The sequence below is a fragment of the Lethenteron reissneri genome, unplaced genomic scaffold (assembly GCF_015708825.2).
Source record: "Lethenteron reissneri isolate LAM-NWPU_2019-01 unplaced genomic scaffold, ASM1570882v1 scaffold_1563, whole genome shotgun sequence".
NCBI classification, from domain to species: domain Eukaryota; kingdom Metazoa; phylum Chordata; class Hyperoartia; order Petromyzontiformes; family Petromyzontidae; genus Lethenteron; species Lethenteron reissneri.
The window spans coordinates 55,687-72,769 of record NW_026891293.1 but is presented as its reverse complement, the minus strand read 5'-3'; the positions used below and the strand labels follow the sequence as shown (position 1 = coordinate 72,769).

Genomic DNA, 17,083 nt, shown 5'->3' with positions numbered 1-17,083 from the left:
AAACGCGCAGACTGTTGTGAGGTCGGCCGTTGGGGGGCCTTGGGGACAATGGGAGGGGTGGCGTCCGGAGTGTGTATATATGTTGGTTTTGGGGTGTTATTCGGTGGGAGCGCGTCGGGTTATTTTTTTTCTCTCTCTCTCTCTTCCTGTTGTTATTCTTGTTAAGATTCTCTTGTTCTTGTTAAAAATTACGCGAGGCACACACACGGGGTTTTCGCGAGGAATGCACCTTTATTCACGTTTTTTTTGCAGCCAGGGACGGCTGCGAGCTGTACAAGGGGGGGGGGGTGATGTAGAGGTGTAATTGCGCATGGTTACGAATGTTGAGGTGTGATTATGCATGGCCACGGATGGCCAACAAACACAAGGGGCGGGGTTACGGCCGTACACAAGGGTGGCGCTCGCACCGACGTCCGAATGTGCATCCCCCACGGGCCCCCCCTCGGGGGGAGTCCTATAAAAGGTGATGAGCTCGAGGGCTCGAGGTCGGGACTCAGCTTTAACCAGAGAAGACGGAAGACCTGCTAGTGTAGGCCCCAGAGCTCCCCTGGCTCGCTGTCCTTATAAGGGCCGACCAGGGCAAGCCGGTGGCGTGGCCCCGAGAGCCCAGACGAAGCTGGTCTGGTGACTCAGGGAGCCGGGATCCCAGCTTAACCAAGCTGGGACAGATAGCCTCCCCTAGTCCCGTAGTGGAGGAATTGGTATAGGTTAGAGGGGTTAGCTGTCGAGAAATCCCTGTAGCCCAGTGACCTGTAATAACTGTGTTGGTGTAATAAATAAGTGTGCCTCCGATCCTGTCGTCAAGCCTCCATATACTTACTACACATGCAAAAATAGATTTAACTGCACATATTTGGACCATCTTATTTGACAGGCACTATTCTACTTTACCGAGTGTTGACATCCCCAGCGTTTAACAGCACTCTGCTCTCCTTTTTTGTATTTGGATTGTCAACCAACATCGGGTAAAATATCAACAAGATGCACCTACTGTTCTCTTTTAGCCCCGCCCACCCCCCCAACACGTTCCACTCATTGGCTTCCACATTCAGCAAACCCCCTCCCCCTTTCCTCCCCCCTTAAACTTGTATTTAAGAGCTTGACTCTTGGAAGTTTGCCTCACTTGAGACAGTAAATCTAGTTGTGACGGTCCCACCTGATGATGGAGATTTCTGTTGCCTCCGAAACTTCGTGATTTATTATTTTATTTCTATTATTTTTACCTACGTGACTTTACCGAAAAACCTAAGAGTAGGAACCACCTGGTTCCACCAGCCCACAGGGGATTATTGTGTCCGTTCGTCCGTCCGTCCGTCGTGCATCCAAAAATGGGAGGGGTGGGGTTGGGTCGAGAGGGGAGGGGCTGGGTGGGGAGGGGAGGGTGGGGAGGGGCTGGGTGGGGAGGGTGGGGCTGGGTGGGGGGTGGGAGGGGTGGGGCTGGTCACCCCGTGGTGCCCTTATAAAACTCAACGTTTAACCTACTCACGCCGGCTTGTGCCCGCCCTCACAGTCGGCCATATTTGCGGAATACCCACGCCGCCGCTGACCCTGGCCATTGACCGAGCAACCCGACGTTCCTACCAGCTCCCTCCGCAGGAATGTGTTTTTGGTTGAATAAAAATGGTGACTGTGCAGTCGAATAAAGAATCACTGGTTGAATAATGATTAATAATAAAAGTGTTTTCGGTTAGATTGCGTTATTTATAAATGTGTTGTAACCCTCCACCACAAGACATGGCCAAAAAGTAAAGAATGTGTCACGTTTACAAAAGACAAGTAGTTCATTACTTTAGCCCACCGGTGTGTTGAAGTGTGAATCAACATCATTTACAATTTTTGAGTATGACGTTTCTCTGGTAATTACATCCAGCATCATCGGGCAATTTGCCAGAATGGTGAAGCCCTCCACTTGCTCCCGGTCTTAAATAGACCATCATTTAACCCAATTAGGTGCAGTGATTTGAGGCAGAGAGGGGAAGGGTATTGTAATTATATAATAGACTAGCTTTACTACCCGGCTTCGCCCGAGACTTGGATTCTTGTCTTGGATTAATACACGGCGTGAGGGGGGGGGGGATGCGTGATGTCAGCAGGCACACTGCGTGACGCTGCCGCATGCGGGTGTCATCACAGATGTGACGTCACCGCTCACTTGCCGTGCAAAATATATCCATTATTGCGCCCCCCCCCCCCCCCCCCCAAATAAAATTAAAATCTATTTTTATACTTTTTGCATTGTGTACAGTCTGGATGCTACCCGCATGCCAAATTTCAAGTTTGTCGCATGTCGGGAAGTATGCTAAACATTTCGAACAGACACACATTCACAAATTTATCTTTTTTATATATATAGATTGGTAATTATTCAATTGTTGTTAATTAGTATTTGTTTCCCCTTTAAGGAATTGTAATATATATTGTATTTAATAATACGCTTCCAGGCCGCACTAAGCCTGTATCTGTCAGAGCGATGAAAGTAATTTGTATTTCTCTCAATTTCAATGGATTCTCTAATTAGTATTGGCCAGTAATAATTAGTTTTACACAACACTTCAACGTTATCAAAATCAATTGAGTGTCCTTGTTGATGTTCTGCCACTGCCGACAGTTGTGTTTGAGATAATTTAGTATTTCTTTGTTGTTCTTTTAGTCTTATGCTGATGTTACGTCCCGTCTGACCAATATAGCATCTGCCACATAAACAATTAATCCGATATACACCTTCTGTTAGTAATTTAGGTAATTCGTCTTTAGTGTAAGATACTAGTTTTTGAATTTTGTGTACTGTACTAAATCTTTCTTTAATGTTTTGCTTTTGCAAATCACGGGCTAATTTGTCAGTTACTCCTGAGATATATGGTATTTTGATTGTTTTAACAATCTGATCGCTTTCAGCAGTGTTGCTTTGCGTTCATGATTTGGCATTCAGTGCTCTGTAATGTGAGCATTATTGTAGCCACTCTGCCGTAGTGCTTCTTTAACATGTTTAATCTCTCTCACTAGACTTTCACCATCTGACACTGTTTTAGGCCATTGTATGAGTGTCTTGATAAGAGAGGATTTCTGAGCTGGGTGATGATGTTAATCTGAATTCAGATAGGCATCAGTGTGCGTTCGCTTTCGGTAAACGCTGTGTGTTATTTTGCCATTTAGACCATGTCCAAGCAAAATATCTAGGAACGTGAGTGTGTTACTCACCTCCATTTCCATGGTGAATTGGATGGCCGGGTTTTGTGCATTGAGATGATTTAGAAAATCATTAAGTGTATCTTTACCATGTGGCCAGACAACCAAAGTGTCTTGAACATATCTAAACCAAAAATATGGTTTTAATGTACGAGGCGAGTGCTCTTGTTTCAAAGTTTTCCATGTACAGATTTGCTACAGCAGGAGATAAAGGAGAGCCCATTGCAGCTCTTTCCTTTTGTTTAAAGCAATCACCTCTCCATAAGAAGTGTTATTTAAACAATGGTCAGCGAGTTTCGGGATGTCTTTTGGTAAACCTGTATTCTTTACGAGTGTATCAAGTAATTTAAGCGACTCGTTCACTGGAACCTTTGTGAATAGAGAAATCAAATCAAAACTTACCAGAATATCATTAGGGTGAAGTTTAATATCTTTAATCACATTCACAAGATGTTCTGAATTCCTTACGAATGAAGATGTCCTACCGATGTAGGGCTGTTTTGTTTAGTCATATATGTTGCTAATGTATATGTGGCAGAGCCAATTGTACTGACTATGGGTCGTAATGGGATGCCGGTTTTATGCATCTTTGGTGGCCCATACAGTCTCGGTGGTGTTGAGGCCCTTGGCTTAGTTTGGTTTTGCTCAGTCTTAGGGATTAATGCATTTGCAGTGATTGTAGTAGTCTTACTTTGAAAATTTTAATGTAGGTACTTTCCTCTAGTAAATCTTTAATTGTATTATCATAATCGGCTCGTGACATCACTGCAGTAGTGCGGCTCTTATCAGCTGCCAGGATTTGAATATCTTTATTTAATCGGAGCTCTCTTAAGGCGTTTGCTTCGTTCGAGCTAATATTTTCTTTTGCTACTTTGCTATTCTCAATTATTTTGGCAACCTCGTGTCGAATCATCTCTGCCTCGTTATGTGGAAGGAGTCTTACCGCTGATTCCACCTCAGCAATGATCTCATCCACTGGAATCGTGCGTGGGGTAACGGCAAAGTTAAGGCCTTTGGAAAGGATGGAAATCATGTCACTGGTGAAAACAGTATTAGTTCAGTTCCTTCCGGTTTTGTTTTTAAATTGTTCGTTTTTAGTAGGGAATAGTTTATTATGAAGTCTAGAAATGTATTCATTTGGCTAGTTTTTGTTAGATTAAACACATTATCAGCCGATTGTTGTTATAGTATCAATTATATTCCAATAATGCATGGATACACTATTGCTTATATCTAAGTGCAACTTGCCTTAGAAATTCCGAAATATATGACAATTCACTCCTGTTGTGCTGTATTCTCTCTAATTATAATAATTCGATAGCTTTGTGTAGTAGTTGGTTAGCTTTAGCATACTTTGTGTGATGTTATTTAACTGCGTTTGGTATTACCTTCGAATCTCTGCACCTTTTGAGGAACGCGAGTGAATATATCAATTTCATCCGCTTGATGCGGAGCTTCTCCAATTTCTGGTTTTAAGAAAAGTATCCTCCCCATAGAAGTTAGTCAGTTTAACACGTAGGCTTTCGCGACCAATATTATTCATAACACTGGTCAACACACTTTTTCTGGCATAAGGTATTCCAACGGTTTTAATGTAATTTTGGGGTGCTAATCCAAATCTGGCATCAGTTTTTGTCTATCACATCAGGTTTTTGAGATATCAAATATAGCATTTTCAATAAAAACAGCAAATTTATGCTCATATACGAATAGCTAAACAGACATCCATACAAGATAATATACAATAACTAGATTGACTACCCGGCTTCGCCCGGGTCTTGGATCCACGACGCCAGGCCGCCTTTGTCTCCCCAGTGAGGATGGTCACACACGACACCAGTTATGCGTTTGAGGCTGAGTCTACCTAGGGGAGGCCCAGGTCGGGTTGAAATAATCGTCACCGGTGGTGGCCGTGAGTGGGAATCGGCGTACGTGTTACAAATTGACTAACTTTACTTCATAGCCAGGCTACAGTGTACATTCTAGACTGCCAGTACACGCAGCCAGCTGAATAAGCAGGCTGCAGTCTACATAATAGACGGGCAGTACGCTAAACCAGCTTAATGACTATTTGTACAAATAACATTTAAAGAATCGATTATAATAACCAGGCTACGGTCTACATTATAGACTGCCAGTACACCCACTCAGCTTCATAAGCAGGCTAGAGTGTACATGATAGAGTGGCAGTACGCTCACCGAGCTTAATAAGCAGGCTACAGTCTACATTATAGACTGCCAATACACTCAGGCAATTTAATAAACAGGCTACAGTCGACATTATAGAATGTCAGTACGCTCACCCAGCTTAATGACTATTTGTACAGTGACCATTTAAAGAATAGAATGTTGGCGCGTTGGGTTTAAAAGTAATATTAATTGCACACAATGTGGTGGGGGGGGGGGAGTGAAGAGTATGTGAAAGTTTGATGAATTTACCTCAGAGTAGCGTGGTGGGTGTGGAGGCCTAGTAGCGTGCAGAGCCTCCGGCCTCGCCCAAATTGGCCACCCGGCAGAGGCAGGGTACGGGTGGCGTTCCCCCCCCCCCCCGCGCTACAATAATACTGTGTAATCGCTATTATTTAATTATCTACGGAGCGTATAATAGTAATTGAAGACATTGGGGTGGGAGGGGAGTGAAGAGGACGTGAAACTGTGATGAATTTACCTCAGAGTCGCGTGTTAATGCGTGCGCCTATTTTTAACGGGAATTAAAAATGGCGAATGCGTCGCTACCCGTTGCCAGGGGCAACGGCCGGACCAATCGTGTGTCGCAATGCAGGGGCAACCGCCGGACCAATCGTGTGTCGCAAATCCCTGACATTTCGTCCAATGAAAGTGCGTATGGTCCGGCGACACACAGACACACAGACAGACAGACAGATTCACGATTTTATATATATAGATAATGAAACAAACATTTAATGAGCCGTAGCACAAAGTTGTGAGAGTGACTGCATATCAATGTGAGTGAATGCATATTACCATGTAAGAATTGAATTGTGAAGATACGAAAAATATGTACAAAAAGGTCATTCACAATAGTGATGTTACATCTGAAAAAACGACCTCTTTGTTTACAATCTCCGATGTACAGCTTGTGGAATGTCTCTCATCAAAGACCAGCAGTAATCTGCCATCATGTTTGAGTCCCGTCAGCCTTGGTAACGTTCTTCCATAACTTTAATGTCTTGATGAAAGCATTCACCTTGCTCTTCGCTCACGTGACCCATGTTCTCTGGAAACTGGGCCAAGTGAATATGTAAGTAGTGAACCTTGATGCTCATTCTACATCCAAGTGCTTGGAAACTCAAGAGCAGCTCCTCCACAATCTCTCGATAGTTGTCCGCTTTCCTGTTCCCAAGGAATTCCGCACCACATCAGAGAATTCATTCCAAGCTCTAGCCTCTGCCGCAGTCATTTTTGTAACAAAGTGTGGATCCCTGATGAGTGTTCTTTTTTGAGGGCCATCAAATATTCCTGCCTTTTTCTTCTCGGCACTGAGACTTGAAAAGGTTGAACATATATAGCTGAAGCAGTCTCCAGTGTGATCAGGAGCTTTGAAGAATTGCTTCATTAACCCAAGTTTTATGTGCATTGGGGGAAATACAATTGTATTCCTATCAACCAGAGGCTCATTCTTGATGTTCTTGTCACCAGGCATCAAACTGATTCTTGGTGGCCAGTTATTTTTAACCCAGTGTTCTAATGTAGCCCTACTCTCCCAGTAGCACAGGAAACAAGGGTATTTGGTGTGACCTCCTTGCTGACCCAGCAGAAAATTAACCATTTTCAAATCAACACAAATTAGCCATCCATGAACATGGTATTCCAATCTATCCAGAACAATCTTGATGTTGGCATACTCTTCATTCATTTTTACAGAGTGTCTTATTGGGATTGAACCATATATATTTCTGTTGTGAAGTAACACACATTTCAAACTCCTTTAACTACTGTCAATAAAAAGTCTCCATTCACTTGAATCATATGCGGGCAGTCCCATATTGAGAAGAAGCCCTTCAACATCTTTACAATAAACAAGTTGACCATCTGAATGGAAGTACTTTCGCAGTGCTGCTTCTCTGTTACGATAAAAGGAGACACTAGTGCCAGGTCTGAGTAGTCCTTTCTCTTGCAGCCTGGAAGCCAACAATTCAGCAGACTGCTTTGGCAAATACAAATCTCTTACAAGATCATTCAATTCAGGCTGACTAAACAGAGACATTTTATCACAATCTGCATCAGATGGCGTATATTCGATCTGAGCATCATCATCTGTAGAAGCAGGTAAATTGAGGGATTCAACATCAATCTCTGGTAGCTCAGTAAATACAGGCACAGGTGTTTCCTCACAGTGCTCAACTGGTCGTCTGGCAGATGGGATATCTGGGTATTGTAAGTGTTGTTTGTTTTTCTTATTGAAACCTTTTACATTGACAAGGCAGAAGTAGCAGTTATCCAAACGGTTGTAGGTTCTCTCCAAACCATTGGCACACCAAACTTCAGCTTAGCATTTTTTCCTTTAGACCATGATCGCAAAGTTTTAACACAGGGATTACACACTTTGTGAGGAGCCCAATTTTTGTCTTGGTCTCCAAGTCGTACTTTAAAGTAGGCAAGATAAACCTTCTTGACAAAGGTATTGATGTTGCGCCTTTGATCCTGCAAAGTGAAGCTGCCACAGATGTAGCAGAAGATATCTGGGTCATTACTGCATTTCCTTCTTTCGGATGTTGTGGCCATTGTTAGATCACGCCCTGCAGAAGAAAAAATATTAAATAAATGTGGATATCTACATAAAATGATATTATAAACACACTATCCTAAAAATAAAGCACCATATTTTAACACTAAAGCAGTCACTGACTCGCAACAACTTCATAAGTTACAGAGTTAATTTCGGGTAAAATCAATGAAAATGGGGTTTGCCGATAGCATAAAAATGAGATGTGATAGAGCAAATCTGAGATCAGATTTGGAATCAGCACCCTGAAATTAGTCTAAAATAGCTGCAAAAGTCCAGGCCAGAAAAAAATAGTTGACCAGTGTAATAAAGTGTTTTTTTGGGTTAGATCGCGTTATTTACAAATGTGTCGTAACTCTCCAACCCTAGCCGACACGGCCAAACAGTAAAAAAATTGTGTCACGTTTACAAAAGACAAATAGTTCACTACCGAATAATGATGCTGACTGGTTTGAATAATGGATGACCAATTGCATGTAGGATGATTACTGTGTGGTAGAAAAGGATAGTGACGGGTTGAATAAAGAATGGATATTATGTGGTTGAATAAAGTATTAGTGACCGTGTGGTTGATTAAAGGATGGTGGTGTTTGCGTGGTTGAATAAAGGATAGGGAGTTTGGTTGGCTAGAATATGACCGGTTGCATAAAGGATGGAGACTGGGATGTTGAATAAAGGATGGTAAAGGATGGTGGTGTTTGCGTGGTTGAATAAAGGATGGCTGCGGTTGATTAAAGGACGGCTGCGGTTGATTAAAGGACGGCGACCTTGGTTGAGGTCCAATAAGGGACGGCGGCTGTGTTGAACCGAGGCAGCGCGCTGCTGGAACGACGAATGCGGTGGGATCGAGGGGGACGACGCAAAATGTTCCTCCTGTAAAGTTGTCACCTGTAGGGGGGTGGGGGTCGAGGTTGCGGGGGGGAGTTGAGTTGGCGGTGGTTGCGGGGGGGGGTGTTTGGGGTGTTGGGGTTGGTGGTGGTTGGGGAGGTTGGAGGGTGGGGGCGTTGGGGTGGTGGGTTGGGGGGCTTGGGGGTGAGGGGGTGAGGGGGTGGGGGGAGTTGGGGGAGTTGGGGGAGTTGGGGGAGTTGGGGGAGTTGAGGGGTTGGCTGGTGGTTGGGGGGGGGGGTTGGGGTTGTTTGGGGGGGGGGTGTTGGGGTTGGTGGGTTGGGGGGTGAGTGGGTGAGGAGGTGGGGGGCGTTGGGGGGAGTTGGGGTGGGGGGCGTTGGAGGGTTGGGGGGCTTGGGGGTGAGGGGGTTAGGGGGTGGGGGCGTTGGGGGGCGTTGGGGTGGGGGGCGTTGGGGTGGGGGGTTGGGGGGCTTGGGGGTGAGGGGGTTAGGGGGTGGGGGCGTTGGGGGGCGTTGGGGTGGGGGGCGTTGGGGTGGTGGGTTGGGGGGCTTGGGGTGAGGGGGTGGGGGGCGTTGGGGTGGGGGGTTGGGGGGTTTGGGGGTAAGGGGTTAAGGGGGTGGGGGGGTTGAGGTGGGGGACGTTGGGGTGGGAGGCCACGTGACCGCGCTCCGCCAATCGGGACGCGCCCGCGGGCGTGCGGCTGTGCGGACGTGGCGCTGGTTTGCTGGCGCGGGAAAACTGACAGTCGACGAAGCAGAGAACGCGACACAGTCCACAGAGAGGGTACTACACACAGTCTACACAGTCTACACACAGTCTACACAGTCTACACACAGTCTACACACAGTCTACACACAGTACACAGTACACACACAGTCTACACACAGTACACACACAGTCTACACACAGTCTACACACAGTCTACACACAGTACACACACAGTCTACACACAGTCTACACACAGTCTACACACAGTCTACACACAGTACACACACAGTCTACACACAGTCTACACACAGTACACACAGTCTACACACAGTACACACAGTCTACACACAGTACACACAGTCTACACACAGTCTACACACAGTACACACAGTCTACACACAGTACACACAGTCTACACACAGTACACACAGTCTACACACAGTACACACAGTCTACAGAGATACTACACACAGTCTACACACAGTCTACACACAGTCTACACACAGTACACACAGTCTACACACAGTCTACACACAGTACACACACAGTCTACACACAGTCTACACACAGTCTACACACAGTCTACACACAGTACACACAGTCTACACACAGTCTACACACAGTCTACACACAGTACACACAGTCTACACACAGTACACACAGTCTACACACAGTACACACAGTCTACACACAGTCTACACACAGTACACACAGTCTACACACAGTCTACACACAGTCTACACACAGTACACACAGTCTACACACAGTCTACACACAGTACACAGTACACACACAGTCTACACACAGTACACACACAGTCTACACACAGTCTACACACAGTCTACACACAGTCTACACACAGTACACACACAGTCTACACACAGTCTACACACAGTCTACACACAGTCTACACACAGTACACACAGTACACACAGTCTACACACAGTCTACACACAGTCTACACAGTACACACAGTCTACACACAGTACACACAGTACACACAGTCTACACACAGTACACACAGTCTACACACAGTACACACAGTCTACACACAGTACACACAGTCTACAGAGATACTACACACAGTCTACACACAGTCTACACACAGTCTACACACAGTCTACACACAGTACACACAGTCTACACACAGTCTACACACAGTCTACACACAGTACACACACAGTCTACACACAGTCTACACACAGTCTACACACAGTCTACACACACTACACACAGTCTACACACAGTCTACACACAGTCTACACACAGTACACACAGTCTACACACAGTCTACACACAGTCTACACACAGTACACACAGTCTACACACAGTACACACAGTCTACACACAGTACACACAGTCTACACACAGTCTACACACAGTACACACAGTCTACACACAGTACACACAGTCTACACACAGTACACACAGTCTACACACAGTACACACAGTCTACAGAGATACTACACACAGTCTACACACAGTACACACAGTCTACAGAGATACTACACACAGTACACACAGTCTACACACAGTACACACAGTCTACACACAGTACACACACAGTCTACACACAGTCTACACACAGTCTACACAGTCTACACACAGTACACACACAGTCTACACACAGTCTACACACAGTCTACACACAGTCTACACACAGTACACACAGTCTACACACAGTCTACACACAGTCTACACACAGTACACACAGTCTACACACAGTACACACAGTCTACACACAGTACACACAGTCTACACACAGTCTACACAGTCTACACACAGTACACACAGTCTACACACAGTACACAGTCTACACACAGTCTACACAGTCTACACACAGTACACACACAGTCTACACACGTCTACACACAGTACACACAGTACACACAGTCTACACAGTCTACACACAGTCTACACACAGTACACACAGTCTACACAGTCTACACACAGTCTACACACAGTACCACAGTCTACACAGTCTACACACAGTCTACACACAGTACCAGTCTACACACAGTACACACAGTCTACACACAGTACACACAGTCTACAGAGATACTACACACGTCTACACACAGTACACACAGTCTACACACAGTACACACAGTCTACACACAGTCTACACACAGTCTACAGAGATACTACACACAGTCCACACAGTCTACACACAGTACACACAGTCTACAGAGATACTACACACAGTCTACACACAGTACACACACAGTACACACAGTCTACAGAGATACTACACACAGTCTACAGAGATACTACACACAGTCTACACACAGTCTACACACAGTCTACAGAGATACTACACACAGTCTACACACAGTCTACACACAGTCTACAGAGATACTACACACAGTCTACACACAGTCTACACACAGTACACACAGTCTACAGAGATACTACACACAGTCTACACACAGTCCACACACGTACACACAGTCTACACACAGTACACACAGTCTACACACAGTCTACACACAGTACACACAGTCTACACACAGTACACACAGTCTACACACAGTACACACAGACTACACACAGTCCACACAGTCTACACACAGTACACACAGTCTACACACAGTACACACAGTCTACACACAGTACACACAGACTACACACAGTACACACAGTCTACACACAGTACACAGAGATACTACACACAGTCTACACACAGTCTACACAGTCTACACACAGTACACACAGTCTACACACAGTACACACAGTCTACACAGTCTACACACAGTACACACAGTCTACACAGTCTACAGAGATACTACACACAGTCCACACAGTCTACACACAGTACACAGTCTACACAGTCTACACACAGTCTACAGAGATACTACACACAGTCCACACAGTCTACACACAGTACACAGTCTACACAGTCTACACACAGTCTACAGAGATACTACACACAGTCCACACAGTCTACACACAGTACACACAGTCCACACACAGTCTACACAGTCTACAGAGATACTACACACAGTCTACACAGTCTACACACAGTCTACACACAGTCTGCACACAGTACACACAGTCTACACACAGTCTACACACAGTCCACAGAGAGGGTACACACAGTCTACACACAGTACACACAGTCTACACACAGTACACACAGTCTACACAGTCTACACACAGTCTACACACAGTCCACAGAGAGGGTACACACAGTCTACACACAGTCTACACAGTCTACAGAGATACTACACACAGTCTACACAGTCTACACACAGTCTACACACAGTACACACAGTCTACACACAGTCTACACACAGTCCACAGAGAGGGTACACACAGTCTACACACAGTCCACAGATAGGGTACACACAGTCTACACACAGTCTACAGAGATACTACACACAGTCTACACAGTCTACACACAGTCTACACACAGTCTACAGAGAGGGTACTACACACAGTCTACACACAGTCTACACACAGTCTACACAGATACTACACACAGTCTACACACAGTCTACACACAGTCTACAGAGAGGGTACTACACACAGTCTACACACAGTCTACACACAGTCCACAGAGAGGGTACTACACACAGTCTACACACAGTCTACACACAGTCCACAGAGAGGGTACTACACACAGTCTACACACAGTCTACACAGATACTACACACAGTCTACACACAGTCTACACACAGTCCACAGAGAGGGTACTACACACAGTCTACACACAGTCTACAGAGAGTCTACACATAGTCTACACACAGTCTACACAGTCTACACACAGTCTACATAGATACTACACAGTCTACACAGATACTACAGAGATACTACACAGGGGACAGAAAGTCTGCAGAGAGGGTACGCCTAACGACACGTGCGCTGCGGTCTGTACGGTCTGTGAGCAGTGCACACACCACGCCATGCCACACCACCAAACCACCACCACCACCACACCAATACACCAACACACCACCACACCACACCACCACACCAACACACCAACACACCAATACACCAACACACCAATACACCAACACACCACCACACCAACACACCACCACCCCAACACACCAACACACCACCACATCACCACACCAACACACCAACACATCACCACACCAACACACCACCACACCAACACACCAACACACCAACACACCACCACACCAACACACCACCACACCACCACATCACCACACCAACACACCAACACATCACCACACCAACACACCAATACACCAACACACCACCACACCACCACACCACCCACACCACACCACCACACCACCACACCACCACACCACCACACCAACACACCAACACACCAACCACACCACCACACCAACACACCAACACCACCACACCACCACACCACCACACCAACCAACACACACCACACCACCACCCCACACAACCACCACACCACCACACCACCACACCACCACACCACCACACACCCCCTACCAATACACCAACACACCACCACACCAACACACCAACACACCACCACACCAACACACCACCACACCACCACCAATACACCACCACACCACCACACCAACACACCAACACACCACCACACCAACACACCACACACCAACACACCACACCAACACACCCACCAACCACCAGACCACCACACCAACACACCACCACACAACACACCAACACACCACCACACCACCACACAACACACCAACACACCACCACACCACCACATCACACCAACACACCAACACACCACCACACCACCACACCAACACACAACACCACCCAACACCAACACACCAACACACCACACACACAACCACCACCACAAACACACCCCACCACACCACACACACCACACCACCACCCACACACCACCACACCACACACCCCACACCACACACCACCACCACACCACCCACAACACCCACCACGCCATGCCACACACACACCACCACACAACACACACACACCACCACACAACACCCACCACACCACCACACCAACACACCACCACCAACACACCACCACACCACACACCATACACCACCATACACACACCACCACACCAATACCCAACAGACCACCACACCACACCACCACACCAACACACAACACACCACCACGCCACCACACCAGCACACCACCACACCACCACCGCACCACCCCAACACACCACCACACCAACACCACCACCACCACACCACAACACACCACCACACCAACACACCACCACACCAACACACCACCACACCAACACACCACCACACCACCACACCACACACACCACACACCAACACACCACACCAACACACCACCACACCACCACACCAATACACCAACCACACCACACCAACACACCACCACACCACCACCCAACACACCACACACCACCACACACCACACCACCACACCAACACACCACCACCACACACACCCACACCACCACACCAACACACCAACACACCACCACACCAACCACACCACCACACCAACACACCACACACCACCACACCAACACACCACCACACCAACACACCACCCCAACACACCACCACACCACCACACCAACACACCACCACACCAATACACCACCACACCAACACACCACCACACCAACACCACCAACACACCACCACACCACCACGCCATGCCACACCACCACACCAACACACCACCACACCAACACACCACCACACCAACACACCACCACACCACCACACCAATACACCAACACACCACCACACCAACACACCACCACACCACCACACCACCACACCAAACACACAACACACACCACACCACCACACCAAACACACCACCACACCACCACACCACCACACCAACACACCAACACACCAACACACCACCACACCAACACACCAACACACCACCACACCAACACACCAACACACCACCAAACCAACACACCAACACACCACCACACCACACACCAACACAACCACCACACCAACACACCACCACCACACCAACACACCACCAAACCAACACACCAACACACCACCACACCACCACACCAACACACCACCACACCAACACACCACCACACCAACACACCACCACACCACCACACCAACACACCACACACCACCACACCACCACACCAACACACCAACACACCAACACACCACCACACCAACACACCAACACACCACCACACCAACACACCAACACACCACCAACCAACACACCAACACACCACCACACCACCACACCAACACACCACCACACCAACACACCACCACACCAACACACCAACACACCACCAAACCAACACACCAACACACCACCACACCACCACACCAACACACCACCACACCAACACACCACCACACCAACACACCACCACACCACCACACCAACACACCACCACACCAACACACCAACACACGCGTGCACGCCGCGGAGACTTTACGCGAGTTTCAAACGCCGTGCGCGTAACTTTGTATGGAGTTTTTGTTGTTGCGCAGTCTATGTGCAGTCTATACACAGTCTATATATACAGTCTATACATACAGTCTATATATATACAGACTGCATTGGTGTATAAACCCGCTACATTACGGTACTTGCCATGGTATTACACGCAGTGGGTATGAAGGATTCCCACGCAAAGTCTTGGCTGCATTGCAGTTTACACGCCTCTTGCAGTATCTATGGACTGCATGTAGCACACAGTACTTCTACAGTACTTCTACAGTACTTCTACAGGACACAGATCCCCCGTGTAGCCTTAACATTGTAGGGGCAAGTGCTTTCAGCGAGTAGCAGCGGCACACGAGGGGGTGGGTGGCCAGCACCACCGCCTTTGTCTCCCCAGCGGTGATGTTTACGCACCGGGTACTTATTTGAGGCTGAGTCTACCTAGGGGAGGCCCAAGGACCGGTTCAGATAATCGTCACTGGGTGTTGTTGGCCGTGAGCTGGAGTCGAACTCGGGGTCGCCGGGTTCGTAGCGCTAACCGCTGCACCACCGCTCCATACACATAGTACACACACATAGACACACAGTACACACACACACTTACACACACACAGTACACACACACACACTTACACACACACACTTACACACACACAGTACACACACACAGTACACACACAGTACACACACACAGTACACACAGTGCACACAGTACACACACACAGTACACACACAGACACATAGCACACACACACACAGTATACACACACACAGTGTACACACACAGTACACACACACTTACACACACACAGTACACACACACAGTACACACACAGTATACACACACAGTATACACACACAGTGCACATAGTACATACACACAGTATACACACACACAGTACACACACACACAGTACACACACAGTACACACGCTTGACAAACCTGAGTGCAGCAATGAAGCAAATGGACAGACAGTGGTGAGATGTTTGGATATAGAACAAGTGGCCATCATTTGATATCTTACAGAGAGAGGGTCCTTGCAGACATCTGACATTTGCGCCAGCATTGATTGAAAAGTTTTTAAAATATTTTCAGAATGGTAATATTTGTTTATACCAGAGGAATCCGATGAGCTATAAAGCTACTTTTTTCACAGATGTCTGGGAATGTAAACTTAA

The 17,083-nt window shown here is 47.0% G+C and overlaps 1 protein-coding gene across 6 annotated transcripts in view; it reads left to right on the top strand.

Moving 5' to 3' along the window:
- The first annotated feature begins 4,316 nt into the window (after positions 1-4,316).
- Positions 4,317-17,083, top strand: part of LOC133362645 (solute carrier family 22 member 15-like) — a 56,050-nt gene continuing 43,283 nt past the window's right edge. The window contains exon 1 of one of the 6 annotated variants that reach the window (XM_061581569.1): positions 4,317-6,024. The gene's annotated coding sequence lies outside the window, so the exon portion shown is untranslated. Of the gene's footprint in view, positions 6,025-9,495; positions 9,563-12,500; positions 13,370-17,083 lie in introns of those variants that run through there. The other 5 variants (XM_061581568.1, XM_061581564.1, XM_061581565.1 and 2 more) reach the window with 5 other exon arrangements.